This window comes from Dermochelys coriacea, chromosome 5, assembly GCF_009764565.3.
Source record: "Dermochelys coriacea isolate rDerCor1 chromosome 5, rDerCor1.pri.v4, whole genome shotgun sequence".
In the NCBI taxonomy this organism is placed as follows: Eukaryota; Metazoa; Chordata; order Testudines; family Dermochelyidae; genus Dermochelys; species Dermochelys coriacea.
This window is the reverse complement of record NC_050072.1, coordinates 71,599,942-71,621,982: the sequence shown is the minus strand read 5'-3', so window position 1 is coordinate 71,621,982 and position 22,041 is coordinate 71,599,942. Positions and strand designations below refer to the sequence as shown.

Below are 22,041 nucleotides of genomic sequence, written 5' to 3'. Positions count from 1 at the left end.
TCTCCTGTGTCATTGTGAAGCGTAGATGTGTTTTTATTAACTTCAGCTTGGAGAAGCTGCGTTCTCGACTAGCAACTGTTACAGGAAGTATTAGAAGTATGCACAGAGCAACAAAAGCATTTGGAAAGAGGGCGGTCATCTTATTTGTGCACATATATTCCAAAACAGCCTTTGGAGTTGATCCTGCTGAATGTATCTTGAAAGGGATTTCAGTTCATCACCAAATCACTCGCATCAATATTGCGCATGTCATCATGTGTCAACATTGTCTCTAGTGCCCTGAATTGCTCATGTAGGTCTTCTTCAGGTATAGTGAGGATTTTTGGAATATCATACAACATCCCAAATATACTGCTGTGTTCCTGGAGCTGCATGAAATGTTCTTCAACTGATTGTATTGCACAATCTAGCACCTGGTTAAAGAATTCAACTTTGAATTGTTGTTTGGGGTCTCTTATGGGATTATCCCGTGCCTCATAATCAAAATGTCTTCTTCTTCGGTGATTCTTGTATTCTTGAATGGGTGGGAATATAGCTACAGTGTGAAGTTCCTCTGCCAACTTCTACGCACTCTTCAGAACATTTTGAAATCCCTCATCTGACCGGTAAGACTGTAGGTATGGACTTTGCTTTGTCCAGTTGTTCCATTGCTCCAGATATATCAAGGTCAATACCTTGGAGTCTCTTGCTTACATTTATTTCAAACAGTATGTTATATCACAACACTAAGCCACACAGAAATTTGAAGTTATGTATGTTTCTGGTGATTCCACTTTCCTCTGCCACTGTTCTCCCACGAACAGTTCCTGTCATAGCATTATCCTCCATAATGGCAACTATGGCATCATCTATCTTCCCAATTTGGTATTTGATAGGCTTTATCGCCTACACTCGACTTTCCCATCGTGTGGCACTCCATGGTTTCAGTGTCAGAGAGGATGTTCCCAGATGTTGCTTCAAAATTTGCCATTGATGAGTTGATGCAGAGAAAAATACTTAGATGCTTTGAATTACATTAAAAAATTCAGCAGCCTCACTAGGAGCTGATGCTGCATCACTGACCACCAAGTTCAATGAAAGAGAAATGCATGGGACAAAAAAAGCTTGAGGGTTTAACTCTCGGGTCCGTGTCTGCAGTCCTCTGGTCTTTCCCCTCATGTTGGCACCATTATCATAGCTCTGACTTCTCATATCAGCTATTGCAATTCCTGTATCTTCCAGCTTTTTAAGAAGCACATTTGTCATACCAGCTCCTGTAGTATCATCAATGTCAAAAAATTCTAGAAAACGCTCTCTGACAGTCACCATTGCAGGGACATTTTCACTAGGTTTTGTTGTTGTTGCAAAACGCACCATTAAAGTCATTTGTTCCGTATGGCTGATGTCAGGTGTGCAATCCAGAATAACAGAGTAATATCTTGCTGACTTCAGATCTGCCACAGTCTTCTGTTTGACTTTTGTTGCCAGTAACTGTATGATCTCATTTTTAACGGTTTTCCCAAGGTAGTGGTGTGTGTACATTTCTTGGGTGGTGACTCTTCTTAGATGCTCTCGGAGTACAGCATCAAACTCGGCCATCAGCTCCACAATTTTAAGGAAGTTTCCATTGTTTGGCACATACAGCTGATCTGAAGTGTCACGCAGTGCTAGGCTTTGGGTAGCAAGCATTCTCACAATGGCAATGAGCTTTTTCAGAACATTTTGCCAATAAAGCAACTCTGATGCAATCTTCTCTTGATGCTGATCATCTATGGTGGCCTTTAACCTTAGTCTCATGTCAAGTTCATTCTATGGAATGCTCACTGGTGATTTTCTGCCTTCTCATGGCATGCCAGATTTCTAGCCAGATTTTTCCAGTCCTTTGTTCCTGTAGATCCCAATGTGGCTGGAACATTAGACTGGAAGAGTTTGCAACCAAAACAGTATGCATCATTCTGGGTTTTTGCGTACATAAGCCATGGCCTGTCCACTTTGTCACCATTGGGGATTTCACGCAAGTAATGTGTTGGATGGAAACTTCTATTTTCATTGTCTTTGGGGAACATGAAGTTTTTCACTTGCTGTGGCCCATGCAGTATAAGGAAGTCCCTCAGGCTACTGCTCAAGTGGGTCCACAGTCCTGATCATCTAGACTTAAGGAACTCAACTCAGCAGCAGCTGTTTCTTGTGCCTCCACCACACTCTTCTCTGATCTACACTTTTCTTCAGGAATGGGCATGGTTACATCCATTTGGGATTGAGATATGGATGCTGCAGTAGTGGCCAGGTCACCTGCACTCTGACTAACTGGAAGATCAGGCATCTCCTCACCACTCATATCCTCACTGGGGCCGGAAGGCTCATCGTGAACATTTGTGTCTATGTATCTCAGGAGAGCTCCTTCCTGCTTAGATAGAAAAGCTTCCTTTGCTTGCTTTCTTTTTCTGAATGCTGCCCCAGAGGGACATTTTCTTCTTTCACTCATGACTGCTGTTCTGTGCCAGCTATCGCGGCTCCCAACACTCAATTGAAGGGGACAAATAAGCAGGCTGTTAGCAGGGCCTGAGCAAGGGAAGATATCAGCGTCGTAAGGGCCTAACTGGCTCTTACTACTTCAGTTGACTGCCTGTTCTCCTCAAGTGGGTTCAGGGAAGCAGCAGGAAACAGGGAGCTCCCTGAGAAACTGGTGTTAATCAGTCCAGGTTCCTGGGTGTGCTAGACAGGTACATAAGAGGCTCCTCCTCCTCTCTCTACCTGCAGCTCCTGCTGCTTTCTGTTATTCCCTCTCACCTTTTCTCCTTCCTGCCTGTTACGTTTCTTGTGCCCTCCTTCCTCCAACACAGCACTCCACCATTTCTGTGCATCGAGAGCAGAGAGAATACACATGCACCAGCAGCAGATACAATTTTCTACACTCTGGGTCGTAGTGGTGTTCCCCCCACCCCCCAGTCTGGCACCTGTGGTGGCTGCCTCAGTTCGCCTCATGGTAAGGCCAGCCCTGCAGCCCTACTAAAGTTCCCTCCAGTTAGACACTCCCAGGCTATTATGTTTGGAACCCACCTCACTGGGCTCTGTGTGCGTTTAGATTCCGAAGACTTAACAAAGTCCAGACATTGCCCCTGGCATGAGATCTCTAGGCACATGCTTGAGGTGCAGATCCTTTGTCTAGTACCCACCCCTGAGAGCTCAGACACCATGGTCCAACTGCCTATCCCCTGGGACTGGCAAGGACTCTTCAGATGCCCTTGTATCTTAAACACACTCTCTTCCAGAACTGCAACCCTCTGGGTTCACAGTTTGCCTCTGCAGGGGCACACAACAGTGCAAGCCAACAGATCGACAGACTTTGCACAGCATTCTAACACCACCATTATTCTTTACTTAGCCTCATGAGAAATATACAGACCTACAGAAAATAATAAACCCACCTATACGCATTTCCCTGCTTCAGTTTCTTTCCCACTCTGGAGAGGTCTTTGGGTTGGGGCAGAGTCCTCTAGGGTATCCTCCCTACAGCTAACAGCATCTTTCCAGAATCATGGATTTTCCCTCCCTAGGTCAGCTAGCTTCCTTCAACCTTGGCTCGTCCCATAGTTAAACCAGACACACACCCATCTTTTCCTCTCTCCTGCCCAAAGCTTCCTGTATGATTCTGAAGTCTTCCCTCAAGTTTATGTATCTCCCTACCCACATTTGGTTTCCTTGTTCTCCTGCTGGGGATTTTCCACTCCCCCTCCCTCCAGAGAAGCTTCTCCCAAATTCAGCCAAACCGTTGTCTCAAGGTGTTCCACCTGAGTAGGCAACCATGAAGGTTTAATGACCAACTAGCATCTCTCATAAGCATGTGCTACAGCCCCATCAGCAAACTGGGGATTCCACATCCACCTAGAGACATTTCATAACACAACAATTTCATATAACAACTTCATAAAATCAACCAATATTCAGAAGTTGTACATATACACTTTCCCCAAATTGTCACACTCCCATTAACCCTGCAGTAAATATAGCTAAGACAGAGTATGAGCTACATTCTATTCATTCTGAAGCATAATTTTCAGAATTGGTTATGGTGTCTGATCACTTACACTTGTGCAAACTCACTGAGGGCAATGGGATGACACAGATGTAGCTAAGGGACTACGTTTACTGGTGATGAAGCAGAGGAAAGAACCACCAATCTTGACTTTCAGAGTGCCGGTTGAGCTCTTTGGGCTGACAAGATAAACTTGTAAACCAAGCACATTGGATATGGAAATAAATGAGACACAAGAGACATGGAACCCCACACTGCCATTTTTACAGTTTCTTTTCAGTGTAGAACTGAAGTTTAAATTCTTGATATATATCATCTCAGCCATTGGCACCCTGACAGCCAATCGAGACACCACTGACTTCCTGAGGAAACTACAATCCATCGGTGATCTTCCTGAAAACATCATCCTGGCCACTATGGCTGCAGAAGCCCTCTACACCAACATTCTACATAAAGATGGACTACAAGCCATCAGGAACAGTATCCCTGATAACATCACAGCAAACCTGGTGGCTGAACTTTATGACTTTGTCCTCACCCATAACTATTTCACATTCGGGGACAATGATACCTTCAAATCAGTGGCACTGCGATGGGTACCCGCATGGCCTCACAGTATGCCAACGTTTTTATGGCAACAACGCTTCCTCAGCTCTCGTCCCCTAATGCCCCTACTCTACTTGCGCAACATTGATGACATCTTCATCATCTGGACCCATGGAAAAGAAACCCTTGAGGAATTCCACCATGATTTCAACAATTTCCATCCCACCATCAACCTCAGCCTGGACCAGTCCACACAAGAGATCCACTTCCTGGACACTACAGTGCTAATAAGCGATGGTCACATAAACACCACCCTATACCGGAAACCTACTGACCACTATTCCTACCTACATGCCTCCAGTTTTCACCCAGATCACACCACACAATCCATTGTCTACAGCCAAGCTCTATGATACAACCACATTTGCTCCAACCCCTCAGACAGAGACAAACACAAAATCTCTATCAAGCATTCTTATAATTACAATACCCACCTGCTGAAGTGAAGAAACAGATTGACAGAGCCAGAAGAGTACCCAGAAGTCACCTACTACAGGACAGGCCCAACAAAGACAATAACAGAACGCCACTAGCCATCACCTTCAGTCCCCAACTAAAACCTCTCCAACGCATCATCAAGGATCTACAACCTATCCTGAAGGACGACCCATCACTCTCACAGATCTTGGGAGACAGGCCAGTCCTTGCTTACAGACAGCCCACCAACCTGTAGCAAATACTCACCAGCAACCACACACCACACAACAGAACCACTAACCCAGGAACCTATCCTTGCAACCTACCTGTTGCCAACTCCGTCCACATATCTATTCAGGGGACACCATCATAGGGCCTAATCACATCAGCCACACTATCAGAGGCTCGTTCACCTGCGCATCTACCAATGTGATATATGCCATCATGTGCCAGCAATGACCCTCTGCCATGTACATTGGTCAAACTGGACAGTCTCTACGTAAAAGAATAAATGGACACAAATCAGATGTCAAGAATTATAACATTCAAAAACCAGTCGGAGAACATTTCAATCTCTCCGGTCACTCGATTACAGACCTAAGAGTGGCTATTCTTCAACAAAAAAACTTCAGATACAGACTCCAAGGAGAGACTGCTGAATTGGAATTAATTTGCAAACTGGATACAATTTACCTAGGCTTGAATAGAGACTGGGAATAGATGGGTCATTACACAAAGTAAAGCTATTTCCCCATGTTTATTTCTCCCGCCCACCTCCCACTGTTCCTCAGATGTTCTTGTTAACTGCTGGAAATGGCCCATCTTGATTATCACTACAAAAGGTTTTCTTCTCCCCCTCCCCCCGCTCTCCTGCTGGTAATAGCTCATCTTAAGTAATCACTCTCCTTTAGAGTGTGTATGGTAACACCCATTGTTTCATGTTCTCTGTGCATCTGTGTATATAAATCTCCCCACTGTATTTTCCACTGAATGCATCCGATGAAGTGAGCTGTAGCTCACAAAAGCTTATGCTCAAATAAATGTATTAGTCTCTAAGGTGCCACAAGTACTCATTTTCTTTTTGCGAATACAGACTAACATGGCTGCTACTCTGAAAATAGTTTCCACCATAACTCCAGTTAATTGGAGTTTGTTTCTTTGGGAATAATGACCATATTAGGTCAAAACATGGAAGTGATAATTTTTTAAAAAACTGAACTAAATAGTAGGATTTTTGGTTCAGTTACAGTTGAAAAGCCAATGCAAATCCCACACGTATAACATAACTAAGCACCAAATCATCAGCTCTGCCAAAGTCCTATTTGCATTGCTCTAGTGGTAGAAAATGGACTTTAAGCTTCCTTAAACAGGCAGATGATTTCCCCGTTATGGCACAATCCTTGGCTGGCATAAAGTCAGCTCTGTCATGCACATATCCCTCACTAAGCGGGGGGGGGGGCGTGTAGGAGCAGGCTCAGATGGTTTTGATTAGAAGACAGTGTTCAAGATCTGCAGGACAAGTGATCTTCTCTCCTCGCCGCTACCACTTTTTTGCAACAGTAATCAAGGTTACTGCTAAAGAATTGAATTAGAATTTAATGTAATTATGCAACGGAATATTTTAATAGTGAGATACAAATGAATTCTTATGGCACAATGAGCTCCCAAGACATCACATTTGACCTTCTAGCCATTGCTTTACTTTCTGACTGTTACTGATGCCCACCAAACAGTCTCATTTCTTATTTTTATATAGCCTCTCGTCTTGGAGTTTTATCTTGAGGACATTTTCCTCTCCTCCTAACAAATCTGAGAAATCAGGACACCTTGAAGGAAAGCAAGACAAACTTCTCAGAGACTGAGGTTTTGGAAATCTGAGCTATTTTGCAAAAATTTTGGGATTCTACTCTACAAAAGTTTGGAACTTCACAAAATTAATCTGAGCTTTATGAAACCCAAAACTTCATGAAGCTGTTGGAGAGTTTGGGATGTGTGGGTAAAGATGAAGACCACTTCCCCCTTTTCTCTCTTACTCGGAAGAGAAGGGTGAAGATGCAGGTGCTTCTTCTGACCCTCTTCCCATCAGATCCAACTGCACTTCTACTACTATCTTCTAATCAGTGGCTCCCCACATAGTCTTTCTGCAGCAGCAGGCTGACCCTACTATTTCTGTCTTTGGGGGAAAAGATGAGGCTTTCTGCCTTTCCTCAATCCCAAAAGCAGGATTTCTATCAACAGGCACACTTCCCACCCCCTACCTAGCAACTGTGAGTCTCGGGAAATACTTTACCCAGTCCTACTGCACTACCCCTTCAAATACTAAGGGGCAGAAAATATCTCACCTAACTGTAGGCAGTGATGTTCTTAACAGCAGAAATGACTAACTATAGATGCTGATATAACTCAGCCAGGAAAGATTTTTTTTAAAGGGGCTATGGTGTAGAAGCACCTTTCTCTGACTGACGGCTCCTTTGAAGAGCTGGATGTGCCATCTTGAGGAGAGAGGCAGACAGATCACCAAACATTTCTTTTACCCCCATGCCCTCCCCTCCCAAAATGGCAACTGTGGAGAAAGTACTTCTCTATTTTGAAGCAGAGGCCTCACATGTATGGCAGTACCCAGACCAACCAACTAGGAACAAGTCCTTCTCTTTTTTGGGCCTGCATGGTCAGTAGGGGTTATTTCAACCCAAGGGCTGTAGTTACTCCAGCACAAGGGAGAGAACTATCCACTCTTTCAATCCTCTGATCTACCCTAAAACATGAAATTTATGCATAACATTTGCTTCATGCTTCCTTCATCTCAGGCAGATTAGTGCAAATTAAATTTTAAGTTAATTAGCCCAGGCACTTAGCACACAATTTGGATCTTGTCTTTTCTTTAAGGTAATCTGCACATCCTGTCTCTAAACTAGTATTTAATATTTCTGATATAATGCTTGCCCCTTCCCACTCTGCAGCTGGCTGCATTTCAGTAGTAGATGAAGTGATAAGCATATCATTTATCTTGCAAAATGCTTTATACATACACATGAATATAACCATAACTGTTAACATGTTCAGTACTCTTGCACTGCAAATTCATATAAAATATTTTTAAACCCAGATTTTACTCTTTGTTTAATATTCCCTGCTCTCTCACTCTCTCACACTCCCCCTAACTATATTTTTCCCATTACAGATCACTTGGCAGGAACATCTCAGAATAATATTTTTTATTTTTATTTTTTCTATTTTCAATGTGCTTTTATCTAACCCTTTTGTTCCATGTGTTGCTAATGGATCCTGTTGTCCTGGTGTAAATCCTGTATTAACTTCAAAGGGAAATTGCATGGATAAGGACGACAGAATCTGGCCCAGTGTTGACACAGTCTTCACCTTTCTTGATTTCTCATTCCATTATAAAGGTTTTCATGTATCTAAAAACATTTTGGCTGTTATTTTAATCCTTCTGTAGTTGTACTTTTAAAATGTACTAATCTGAAACATTTCTGTAGATTAAAACTGTTTGAAAAGTCTGCAGAAATCATTAAAAGAAAATCAGATCACCATAACCTATAGCAGAATGGTTGCCATAGGGTACACTTTTCCAAATGGCTCATGTGTATATTGAAATGCGGTTCCAATTTCTTGCTGCCTTGATATGTTTAGTTAGTTACAAAGCCAAGCTCCTTTGTAAGTGAGGTAAAACAAGTTAACTCAGATTCTTTATATTACCAGGGTTAAAATGTAATGAATATAATTACCTTGAGTCTCATTCAGTGTGCTGTTTGCCCTGATTTTAAAAGCATCTCTGTATGTTAATGGAGCGTAGCATTTAGCTTCTATATGGATTCAGACTTTACAACTACATTGTACGTCCATCTAATTTATGAACAGTATATTAAAAATGGCTGCCCAAAGTTAGGCTCCTAAATCCTTTTTTTAGGTATCTAAATAAGTGGCCTGATTTTCAAAAGTGAGCACCCAGCATCTCCCTTGGAAATAACTGGGTATAGTTAATTGCTCCCCAACTTGGGTGTTCCCCAAGGGTCAGTCCTAGGATCAATCCTATTCAATTTATTCATAAATGATCTGGAGAAAGGGGTAAACAGTGAGGTTGCAAAGTTTGCAGATGATACTAAACTGCTAAGATAAGACCAAAGCAGACTGTGAAGAACTTCAAAAAGATCTCCCAAAACTAAGTGATGGGGCAACAAAATGGCAAATGAAATTTAATGTGGATAAATGTAAAGTAATTCACATTGGAAAAAATAACGCCAACTACACATACAATATGATGGGGGCTAATTTAGCTACAACTAATCAGGAAAAAGATCTTGGAGTCATCGTGGATAGTTCTCTGAAGACGTCCACGCAGTGTGCAGCGATAGTCAAAAAAGCAAACAGGATGTTAGGAATCATTAAAAAAGGGATAGAGAATAAGATGGACAATATCTTATTGCCTTTATATAAATCCATGGTACGCCCACATCTTGAATACTGCATACAGATGTGGTCTCCTCATCTCAAAAAAGATATACTGGCATTAGAAAAGGTTCAGAAAAGGGCAACTAAAATGATTAGGGGTTTGGAAAGGGTCCCACATGAGGAGAGATTAAAGAGGCTAGGACTTTTCATCTTGGAAAAGAGGAGACTAAGGGGGGATATGATAGAGGTATATAAAATCATGAGTGGTGGGGAGAAAGTGAATAAGGAAAAGTTATTTACTTGTTCCCATAATATAAGAAGTAGGGGCCATCAAATGAAATTTATGGGCAGCAGGTTTAAAACAAATAAAAGGAAGTTCTTCTTTACACAGCGCACAGTCAGCCTGTAGAACTCCTTGCCTGAGGCGGTTGTGAAGGCTAGGACTATAACAGGGTTTAAACGAGAACTGGATAAATTCATGGAGGTTAAATCCATTAATGGCTATTAGCAAGGATAGGTAAGGAATGGTGTCCCTAGCCTGGAGATGGATGGCAAGAGAGAGAGCACTTGATCATTGCCTTTTAGGTTCACTCCATCTGGGGCACCTGGCTTTGGTCACTGTTGGTAGACAGGATACTAGGCTAGATGGACCTTTGGTCTCACCCAGTATGGCCATTCTTATGTTCTTATGCTCAGGACTTTGGAAAAGTCAGGTGAATTTAGTACCCTAAATAACAATTCTGGAGCCTAACTATAGGCAGCCATTTTTGTGTACGGAAACTAGATTCTAAGAGATATTCATCCAAATTACATGTGAATTAGTAGTACCAATTTATCTAACAAATATTTCTGTATCTATTTACTTATCTCTATCAGAAATAACATATGGCACTATTATGGAAAATTGCTAAGCATTATTATATTAGTTATTTTGTCACTTTTGTGCAATTTAATGGGCAAGTGGAGGGTTTTTGTGCTTTCAGGTTTTTTTTATCATTGTTCTTGTGGTTTCAATAAAACTTCTATAAAGAATAGGTGGAAAAACATTTTGAAAGAGGTGCCAACAATTTTAAAATTTTCAATGACCATTTTTAAATTTGAAATTTGTCATGAAAGTTATAGAAAAATTTGGTTTCATAAATTTTGTTCCCCCTTCTCTCCCTTTCTTTCTCTGTCCCCTCTTTTTTTCCCTATTTGCATTTGCTCCTGAAAATAGGAGGAAGAAGGAAAAATAGATCTGCGGGTGGAGGGAGAAAAATAAAACAACCCTAAACCCCCAAATCAGTAAATTTCCACCTGGGGGGGAGGGGAGGAATAGAAAATTTGTTTAATTAAATATTCTTGTTTAAATTTTGAACCAGCTCTAATTCCAATTAACACTTTCCTATCACTATAACTGTCTCCATCAACGTAAATTCAGCTCTCTGCTGTGTATGCATTATAAAGCCTTTAATTGAATCACCACATACTATTTTTTGTGTGTTTTATAGACTCTGGGGTTAATTTCCCCCACGCTATGGCCCTACACACTACTCCAGCAGGACCCTTTCAACAGGATCTAGGGCACAGGGTGGACACACAGGGGGGCAGAATTAAGGTTGCGTGGAGGACAGTAAATCTGGTATTTCTTAATTTTTAACAGGTTTCAGAGTAGCAGTCGTGTTAGTCTGTATTCGCAAAAAGAAAAGGAGTACTTGTGGCTACAGCTGTAGCTCACGAAAGCTTATGCTCAAATAAATTAGTCTCTAAGGTGTCACAAGTACTCAATTTTTAAGTGCTTGACTTTGCAACTTAAATAACATTTGTTTAATGTAGGCTGGGGTATTTTTGTGGGCGTGTACGTACACACACACACACACACAGTATCTAAAATAGACAGAGGTGCACATAGGCTTATTTAGTTTTACAGAAGAGGTAACAGATTAATAGATCAGTGGAGGGCAGTGTTATAAATTGGCTGAGGGTGAGTTTGCTGCAGTTTTTCTGGTTCCTGACTGGAGAGTGATAAGGCAGCCAGGACAGCATGGTTCAGTGGCCGTAATAAAGGCAGCTATTTCCGTAGTAGTGGCTCAGGGTGACTGACAAGGGTTTTCAGAGTTGCCTGTGTACATCTGGGTCTATCCTGATTTAAGAGGACTTATGTGCATAGTATAGATAAGAACATGTATACAGTGTAAATAAACAAATTAGCCCAGATCTGAGTCTGCTACATCAGTCTTCCTTCAACAACACAAATAAACTTGCTGAGAAGCTAGAACATATGGTGCCTATACACTTCATGCTCGATGCACAACCATACAAAATTTAAGATCAACCATGTCACTGTTCTCTGATTCAGCGACCTCTGCTTCTCCTTCAATTACTGTTGACATCCCTAATACCTATCACAATGCAGTCATATGTGTTACCTTTCCTGTTCTAGCTGTTAGGGACCTCACCCATTGTTATAGGAGAAACACAGAGCCACGAGCGGAGGTTAGAACTTATAAATATACAGCATCTAAAGAAGGAACTGATGTTCAGCTATTTGGATGTAAAACATACCTACTTTTCTCTGAATATAATCATGTCCAATTTCCTGATTTGGGGTTGTAACTATTTTGTTTAAGAACAAACAAATGAAAAACTTTCAGTTTCCTTTTGTCATCTAATCATAACAAAGACGCCTGCTTTACCACATTTCCCAGAGAAAAACAGTGACGAACAAAATGGATCCCAATTTTTATAACCATATTTTTTCAGTACAGGAGCTGGAGGATGGTCTTGTGGTTAAGGCACTGAACTGGGACTCAGGAGATCTGTGTTCAGTTACCAGTTCTGTCACACACCTCGTGTGTGGTCCTGGGCAGATGCCTTAACTCCCCACCTGCACAATGATAGTACTTCTTCCTGCCTTTCAGGGGTATTGCGAAGATAAATTCATTCTTGATTGTGAAGCAATCAGATAAGGCCTGATCCCATTCCCATTGAAGTCAATGGGTGCGTCTCCTCATTGATTTCCATGGGAATTGGATCAAGCCTATACTGCAACCATGTGGCCATGTGCCTAGGTAGATAGGAGAGATCGTGTTTGTATGTGAGGTTGAGATCACCAGGAGTCACAGTCTTCACATTATTATCTAACAAACTGAAGTGCTTCATAGACCTTGTGTGTAACACATTGACTTTCATCTATTTTGAATGAGGTTGCTTTCCGCAGAGAGCTACCAGCAATAGACACCTTGGTCCTGACTATAATTGCCCATGCTAATGACTCCTGTGAACTCACAGGGACAGACAGCCAGGGCAAGGCAGAAGGACCTTTTGAATGAAGTGCTGCACAACCTCCTTCAACAGGGCTAAGAAACAGTGAGACTTTAATATTTTATCAGTTGACGTTTTGAAAGTTGCAAGCAGCCAGTGAAACACTCAGACTCTCATCTCTCAGTGGAGCGCAAAGGTACATTCCTTTTTATGCCAAGCGGTATTACAGTGATGCCAGCAGCGTTGTTTAAATGGGGTGCTTCATTTGTAATGCTGTGTGTGTTTTGATACCTAATGTTGCAGCTATTTCTAAGTGCATCAGGGAGAAACAATGTACTAATTGTACTGTAAACAATTGCTTTCTACAATCATTTACAGGGAGTTATTTAAATTTGGACTCTGTTACTCTGAAAAAAATAGTTCAAACAATAAAATTTACTTTAACCCAATGACAGAGATAACAAGGTATTGACCATACAATTAAAGTGTTAAAAAACATCATTACAAAACGCTTGAGAGCAAATAAGTACCAAATTGCATTGGCAAATCTATAAATGCACACTTCCCTACTTTGTCATTAGTCTAGGGTCTCATCACTATAGTCACTGATGTTAAGAGATACCCAATGAGCTGTTCAAAACATTAAGAGCCAGACTCACAATTCTAAGCAGGCAGAGGAGAGCTTTCAGCTGAGTAAAGCCAACAGAGCCAGCTTGCGTACCAGCTGCCTTCCCCAACACCTCACATACAGAAGTGTCTGGGGCCTGCCAGGTCAGAGCTCTGTTGTGCTGATCCTCAGCTGGTATATGGTTCCTTAGGGGCCATACCCTGCTGGTGAAAATTAGGGCAGCTGTAGGGCTGCTCTAACTCATGCTGGGTGAGGCACAGCTGCCCCACAGGATAAGGGAGCCCTAACCAGTTCCCTAACTCCTCCTCCACTTCCTGTACAAAGAAGAGCTCAGACACAGGGGAATCTGTTACTAAATCAGTGATATGCTAAGTGATCCACACATCAGTGATTAATGGAAAGCAATACAGGTGAAGAGGAACCAATGGGCCTTTCCATTGCTAATTCCCATGAACCAGGGACAAAGAGATGGGCCTGCAGGCTTCATAAGGCCCCAAAATTGGCCTTTTCCACATCTCATTTCCACTCTGTTAGCCATCTCTGCAAAAGGGGAGCTCTCCAGAACCACATGACCCATATTTGGTTTTTTGGAAGCTCCACAAAAGTATGAGATATTAGCTCAAATCTACACTACTCCAGATTTGTTTACCATGGGAGTGATCTAGATTGTGTCAAGTGTAGACAATAATTTGGAGATGACATTGGGCAGATTTACAGCTGTGGGTGAAAGCAGCCGGAAAAGAATTAGTGGTCAAGATGTCTTAGTTCCTCAGAACAAAGGGAATGTGAGGGTTTTTTGAGTAGGACAAAGTAGATCTGAGTTGAGGCGGCAAATGGGGTGACAAAAACTATTTGTACCAATTTGCAGAAGATACGGTTTTGGTATTTGGGTAAAAAGAAGTTATTAGTACAGCCAGGAATTGTTGAAATTAAGGTATGGCGAATAGTGAGATGGAAGTGATACAGTTAGAAGGAAATAAACATGAACAACATCTGAATAGAAAAGATAATCTGAGATCAATTTCAGAAAAAAAGTGAGCCTGGGAAAAGGCAGAGACATAGTGGAGGGGTCAAGAAAAATACTACAGCAGGCAGGTATAGCAGCAAAGTAAAATCTACCATTGTCTATCATAATGGAGAGACAGTTTAATAGGCAAGAGCAAAGCCAGAACAATAGGGTGCTAAGATTCTAATGAACTGTACCAGGTGACTGAGAAGCATGTCAATGGAAGTTCATGGTAGTTAACAGTATCAACCACCATACTATTTTTAGGTCAAGAAAGAGGGTAGAGGGGGTAAAAGAAAGAGGAAAGGAAAAACTCATTGACTAGACATAAGGGGCAATACCATTATTCTGAAAAGAGCAGAAACGGAATAGAAAAATTATTGAGGATGTCATGTGAAACACAGCTGGTGAGACAAAGGTAGCTGGGAGACTAAGGTAGTTAGCCAGGTGTGTTTGCCATTAGAGGAAGGCAGTTTTACTTCAACTTGCAGATACTTCACAAGAAAGAACCCACAATAGGAAGAAAACAGCACCTCACCTCTGCCTCACCTGTGGAGGGCCCAGGCAGATAGACATCCTGACCCTGGAAGCTTCCACCCAGATCCTGGTCTTCACTTGCAGCAAATGTGGCCTGCATGTGCCCATCAACAAAAGCCAGGCAGAAGGAGCCATCCAGCATCAGAGGTGTTTGTTGGTGGAGTCCATCAGGAAGCATGCAAGACTACTGCAGCAGCAGGAGGAAGTTTGCCTGACTAGCACTCAGGCGCACGACGAGTTCATTGACAGGATGCACATGGAGATGTTCGGGATGGAGGATGCTAGCTGCCTAGAGAAGACTACAGCAGCACCAGAGGAGGAAGATGAACCAGCTGCACTACAGGGAAGACAGACTGGCTCCTGGCCATCTTAGGCAGAGGTCTATGCTTCACCCACCTATCCAGGTTCCCCATCCATTGCACTCAAGAACTGGTATGCAGTACTGGCAACAGGAGGTGAGGAGCAGACTGCAATGGTCCACAAGGCTGGGAGGCTCATGTGCACCACCACCAAGAGAAGAAGGAGAAAAAGCGTGGCAGTAGTCAGTGATTCCCTTCTGACGGAGATGGAGGCCTGATCTTACATCCCAGGAGGTGTGCTGCCTTCTTCAGCCATGGGATGGTGTCCATGAAGGAGGTCTGCTGGGAAGAGATGGTTCCACCTGACCAAGAAGGGAAAAGTACATCTTGGGGACACTGACTTGCCAACCTAGTGAGGAGGGCTTTAAACTAGGTTCAAAGAGGGCAGGTGACAAAATTTCATAGGTAAGCATAAAACAGGTGACCTTAACACAGAGCTAGACGTTGTGGAAGGACATGGAAAATTACAGCAGGATCATAGGAACAAAAGTGGAAATTAGTGGGGGAATGGCATATGGGGAATAAAGAGGAAGAAATGGATGTACTAGTACATAAGCTAAATTATGATTTAAATGGTATCACAGACACTGAGCAGGATAAATCTCATGTCTGGAATATTTGTACAGAGGGGTATAGCTTGTTCAGGGAGGACAAGCAGAGTAAAAAGTGAGGAAGAATAGCCACATATCTCCAAGGCAGGGAGGCTCAAGCACACCTCCACCAAAAGGAGGAGACAAAGGCTGGTGCTGGATTATATATCAATGATACAGACACTTGTTTTGAGGCCCAGAAGAAGCTTGAAAGTCTCTGGATAAAGATAAGCAGAAAAATTGGGGTGACATCGTGGTAGGGGTTCTACTATAGACCATGAAGAAAGAAGACCAGATCAGGAAGAAGAGGTGGATGAGGTATTTCTAGAACAAATAATAGAAATATCCAAAACACAAGAACAGGTAGTAACTAGGGACTTTAACTACCCAGACATCTGTTGGAAAGTAACATGCAAAACACAAACTGTCTAATAAGTTCTTGGAATGTTTGGGGCCAACTTCTTGTTTCAGAAAGTGGAGTAAATAACGAGTAGAACCGCCATTTTAGATTGGATTTTGATTGACAGGGAAAAATTAATTGCAAATCTGAAGGTAAAAGACATCTTGGGAGAAAGTGATCATGAAATGACAGATTTCATGATTCTAAGGAAAGGAAGGAGTGAGAGCAGCAGAATAAGGACAGTGGACTTTTTTTTAAAAAAGCAGACTTTAACAAACTCAAAGAATTATGGGAAGAAAATCTAAGGGATAAAGAAGTTCAAGAGAGCTGGCAGTTTCTCAAAGAGACAACATTAAATACACAACTGCCCACTATTCTGATGCAAAGGAAAGACAGGAAGAATAGTAAGCAGGCAATATGGTTCCATCAGGAGCTCTTCAATGCACGGAAAAATCAAAAAGGAATTTGCATTCCTTTGAAGTCATAGGGCCTAAACTCTTTTCCTACTGTGGCTTTTAATTCAGATTAAAATGTTTGACTCTGTATATTTGAACTAAAATTCAAGACATTGCCCAAGCACTTTGAAGACACTTTAAGAGTAGAGCCATCAGGATTAACTCAGATTTCTCCTGTTACAATAAATGGATGAGAAAAGCTGCCAGGCTCTATCTTCTGATTATCTACATTTTAAAATAACATGGAGCCTATTTACACAAATTGTCACTACATTTTTGCTCAGCTTGAAGTCATCCAAAGGAGAAATTACTTTCAAGAACTGATTTAATCTCTCCTCTCCCCAGTCAAAATCTTCAGGAGAAATATAAATGACCAGCTCCACACCTGCGGCTAAGCATCAATCACTGCAGCTGTGGGGTGAGAAGGGGTATGAAAGTATGCTTTGTTCTCTCCTTCCCAAATCTTGTGGCTCTCTGCCCATTAGGCCAGACGCTGGTCTTGATTAGAGCAACCTTAGTACTGCTCAAATTTACGTTGTCTGGCAAGGACCTCAAGAGGCTCTTTTGGTACCCAGGAAGGGTGCGACGAAGGGAAGCCTTAGTCATGTCCCCTGCACTGGTGACTGGGCAGGGTTTGGTAAAGAAGCTGCCATACTTGAGGGAATCGTCCAGTGACCAGTTAAACTGGCTTTTAGGCTGCTCCACAGAACTGGAGCCAGAGGAGCACAATGCAGTCAGAATGCAGGAAAGGATCTGATCCAGCATTTGGTCTCACACTTCTGAGACTTCTGTGCAGTGTGAAGTTAAACTCGACACACCCCAAAAGCACAGCATTATCTGTTCAGTTATCAGAATGGCAAAAGTTATCAGCAATGTCAACACAAATGTGTGTTTCAATGACAAACGCACAACACATAAGCCATACCTATTTATCAGACATAGGTTGAGTTCAAGTTGCTATGTTTTGGCAACATAAGTTGTATGTGACTTTGAGTATTATGAATGAAGGAGAAGGTGATTTTTAAAGTCTGAGAAATAAAATTCAGGAAGGTTCTCTGATTTTTTATAATAGAATTCAGCTGAGTCAGAGAATTAAGACTGCTCTTTCAGTGTTTGAATTTCTCTTGTTTTTGAAAATATAACTGAAGAAATATAATATTGAAAGCACATTTTGATTTCTTATACTTATCTGTGAGTGCACTTATTGGTATATTATGTGTGACGAATAAAGATTTCTCAAGGCTATGTATATTTTATTACTACACAGATCTTGTCATATGAGAGTGGCATGAAACCAACAGTGCATGAAACTGAAGAACTAATCTGACACCAGCTGTGAGTGTTTAGATGCAGCATTATGACTACAAGACAGCAAATGTGCAACCAGATTTGTGTGCGTATTCTGGGCATTAGGCAGAGGTAAAAGCAGTTGAGAAATGAATTGCTCATGTGTAGTTCAAATATTATGGTAACGGAAAAGCAGGTATTGCAGATAAGTCCCAGCAGTATAGTAAAGGGACACCTGACATGGATATAGCTGTGTGTGGATAGCCCCAATTAGGTGGCAGATGATTTGGAAGAGGCATAGGAATAATTCCTTTACTGTATAGCAGTTAATTTTCTCACCATCGCTTATTCTGGAAACATTATTAAGATGAATAAATGTGGAAAGTTTGAAGTTTTTAAGCACTATCAATATTTAATAAAGGTACTTGAAGAAATGTTATCAAACTCGTCCAGAATAGCAAAAACAAGTCTGTTAAAAACAAGTAACTTTAAAATACTCACTGTATCACTTAAAACATCACAAAAACTTCAGTCCTACCAATTCAGTAAGCAGGAGGAGTTTGGGAAGGAAATATTTTAGTTTTCAATTCTCCTATTTAGTTGCACTTTTCAATGCAACCTTAGCCCTGGAATCCTAATTGTGGCTTTATAATTATTGCTGCCCAAACTCTAAATTTGAAGTAAATAAAACCAAAGTTTGTTCTAGTAGAAACTCTTGGCTAAATCCATAATTACAGTTCAGCTGATGACGCACTCCTAAAAGATGCGCAACCAGTGCATTGTAGGGAGGTAGGCTGGTCCAGTGATTAGAACACTTGCCTTTGGCTCAGAAGATCTGGTTCAAGTCCTTGTTCAACCACAGATGTTCTGTGTGACCTTGAACAAGTCACTTAGTCTTTCTGTGCCCTTGCTCACCAGCTGTTAATGGAGATAAAAGTACCTCACTACCACAAAAAAGTGTTGTGAGAATAAATACATTAAGGATGGTGAGGTGCTCAGATACTGTGGTAATGGGAGCCATATACGTGCATAAGGCAGAATGCTGAAGGCCTCCTAAAGGTAGGTCAGCACATTTCCTGCATTTAAGAAAAGTATAGAATGTAGGAGAAAACATGTGAGGCTAAAGAAACAGCAGGGGAGAGAAGAAAATGAGGACATGTAGGGAGAGGAGAGAAACCAGGTGGAGAAAAGAGCTGGCGAGTGAAAATGCAAGGGAATAAGGAGGCAAGAGAAGTGGATTAAGATATGGGTGAGGAAAAAGGGAAAGTGGATGAAGAAATGGGGACTGAGAAGATTGTCTCAAAGTTGGAGTCTAACTTCCCACATCACTACAACCTGTAGGGCAGCTACCTTACTTCAGCACCACAGTGCTGCTGTTAATCTCTTCACACAGCTAAAAGGGAGAAGGAACAGCTAATGTAGAGCTGTTTATATTAGATTCCTGAAAGGAAGAATTTAAACCAAAAAAAATGTGAATGATAATTGGGAATTGTTTAAGAATGCTTACTCAAGGCACAAAAAGCCACAATCCCCAAATCGAGGAGGAAGGTTAAGAAAAAACAACACCACCTGGTTTACAGGGGAAGAGGAAAAAACCCCAACATATAACAAATGGAAGAAAGTGGAATTTGATACTAATGAATATAAACCAGAAAACTGTAGTTGTACAAAATTGATAAGGGCAGCAAAGGGACACAAGGAAAAAATCTATGGCCAAGAGAATTAAAGTCAATAGGGAGTAGCTTTTGAAGTATATTAGGAACAAAAAGAATCCTAATGGTATTGGTCCATTACTATATGGATATGTTAGCCTTATCAATAATAATGCAGAAAAGGGAGAAGTGTTCAATAAATATTTATATTCTGTATTTGGGAAAAAACAGATGATGTAATCATGTCATATATGATAACACTGTCTATGCCACTAGAATCTCAGAAAACAGCAGCTACTAAATTCAGCAGATCCAAATCACTCACATCTGAGAGTTTTAAAAAAGCTAACTGAGGAGCTCACTGGAATGTTAATGCTCATGGTTCTCTGGTAAATTCCAGAAGTCTGGAAGTTAATGTTGTGCCAATATTTAAAACAGGTAAATGGGATGACCCAGGTAATTATAGGCATGTCAGCCCGACATCTATCCAGGGCAAGCTAATGGTGCAACTGATATGGGCCTCTCCCAATAAAGAACTAAAAGAGGGTAAAATAAACAATGCATATGAACATGGGTTTATGGAAAACAGAGCTTGTCAAACTGACCTGTTATCTTTTTTTGATAAACTACAAGGTTGGTTGATAAAGGTAATAGTGTTGATATAATACACTTAGACTTCTGTAAGACAATTGACTTGATACTTACTGCATGATATTTTGATTAAAAAACTTGTAAGATATAAAATTAACATGGCACATATTAGATGCCTTAAAAAGTTGGCTAACTGATAGGTCTCAAAATGTAATTGTAAATGGGGAATTGTCATCAAATGGGTATGTTTCCAGTGATGTTCTGCAGTTCTTGGCCCTTTGCTATTTAACATTTTTGTTAAGTTACCTGGAAAAAAACAAAATAATCACTGATAAACTTTGCAGATGACACAAATATTGGGGCAGTGATAAATAATGAAGAGGACAGGTCACTGATACAGAGTGATCTGGATCTCTTGGAAAGCTGGGTGCAAATAATGTGTTTTAATATGGCTACATGTAAATGTAGACATCTAAGAACAAAAAATGGATGCCATAGAGATGCTCTAGGAATTATTTTAGGAAGTTCTCTGGCCTGTGTTATATAGGAGGTCAAACTAGCTGATCACAATAGTCTGTTCTGGCCTTGGAATCTATGAATCTAGTGCAAAAGATGTTGGCTGCGCAGCTGTGTTAAATAATGTTCATGTTTCTGCTGGAGAGGAAGCCACTGCCTTTTGTTAGAAATAATTGATGCAAAATACTTGATGATTTTTCAAATCACACGTAGAGTGAAAATTTACTGCAAATATTTCCAGAGATGCTCATCACCAGTATCAGAAGGGTGTACCATAATTCTAGGTACTGGCAAAATCTCTTTGCTTCAATTAGCAATGTTGTAGATGCAGCTGGGCAGTTTGTAGCAGCTGACTTGTTACTCCAAGTGTAAAATTTCATGGAGGGCCCAATCCTGAGAGAGAAATTACAGCCTAAGGAAAAGGCTGCTGTCATGTGAAAACTTCATTATGTTAGAGCATGAAATCCCAGCTTCCAAAGTGAAAGCAAGTCCCAGACAGTCTTCAAAGTTGGGCTGCATTCAGCTACCGTAAGTTGAGATAGTAGCAGATGCTACCTTCAGCACCCCCAACCTCACAAATTATTGTTGTTCACAGACCAACAAACCATTTCTTTGGCATGTCCATATTTTCCTGTTCCATGATACTCTACAAACACCTGCCAGACAAGTCTCCTTTATGGATAAATACAGTGGTGTACTGTCTCCTTGCATGCTAGCTTACTGGATTCTAGTGGTTTAACTGACACTATGATTTGCCTTATTGCTGTGACTGGATATGGCATATGCACATACAGGCACACTTTTCTTCTTTCTGAATTGAAGGAGTGAGAGAAGGGTTTGCTTCTGCTGCGTTCAGAAACTGCTCATGTTGAGCTTATTGCTTTGATTATTATGCATGAACTATTATCCATAGAAAAAGGACAAGTTTGTGTTTCCCCAAATCAAAGTGCTTTTCACGCTCCATTTCTTTAATGCATACTTATATTATATTCCATTTAAATCTTAAACAGTTAAGCTTAGTGAAGAGAAGATTAAATATCCTGATCCTGCACGATTTGGAAAGCATTGTTCATCAGTAGATTAGTTCAGTAGTACAATTGATTTATTCAACAAATGAGCAATGAAGGCTTTGTGTGTGTTTTGCTCTAAAACAAGAATAAATAGCTCTCTTAAAAAACCCCAGCATTAAACGTTACCAAAAAGAATAGGTTACAGGATTTTTCATAATTTTATACACAGACACCAAAATGTTTTGGTTTATGAAGCATTATCATTAAATAACCTGCAGAATTTAACCATTTTCTTTTGGAATCTTTTACAAATGTACAG

At 41.0% G+C, this 22,041-nt stretch overlaps 1 protein-coding gene across 1 annotated transcript in view; it reads right to left on the bottom strand.

Moving 5' to 3' along the window:
* The window catches only part of CAMK4 (calcium/calmodulin dependent protein kinase IV), a 302,575-nt gene that overhangs the window by 124,388 nt on the left and 156,146 nt on the right, over positions 1-22,041 (bottom strand). The gene's annotated exons all lie outside the window — the stretch shown is intronic.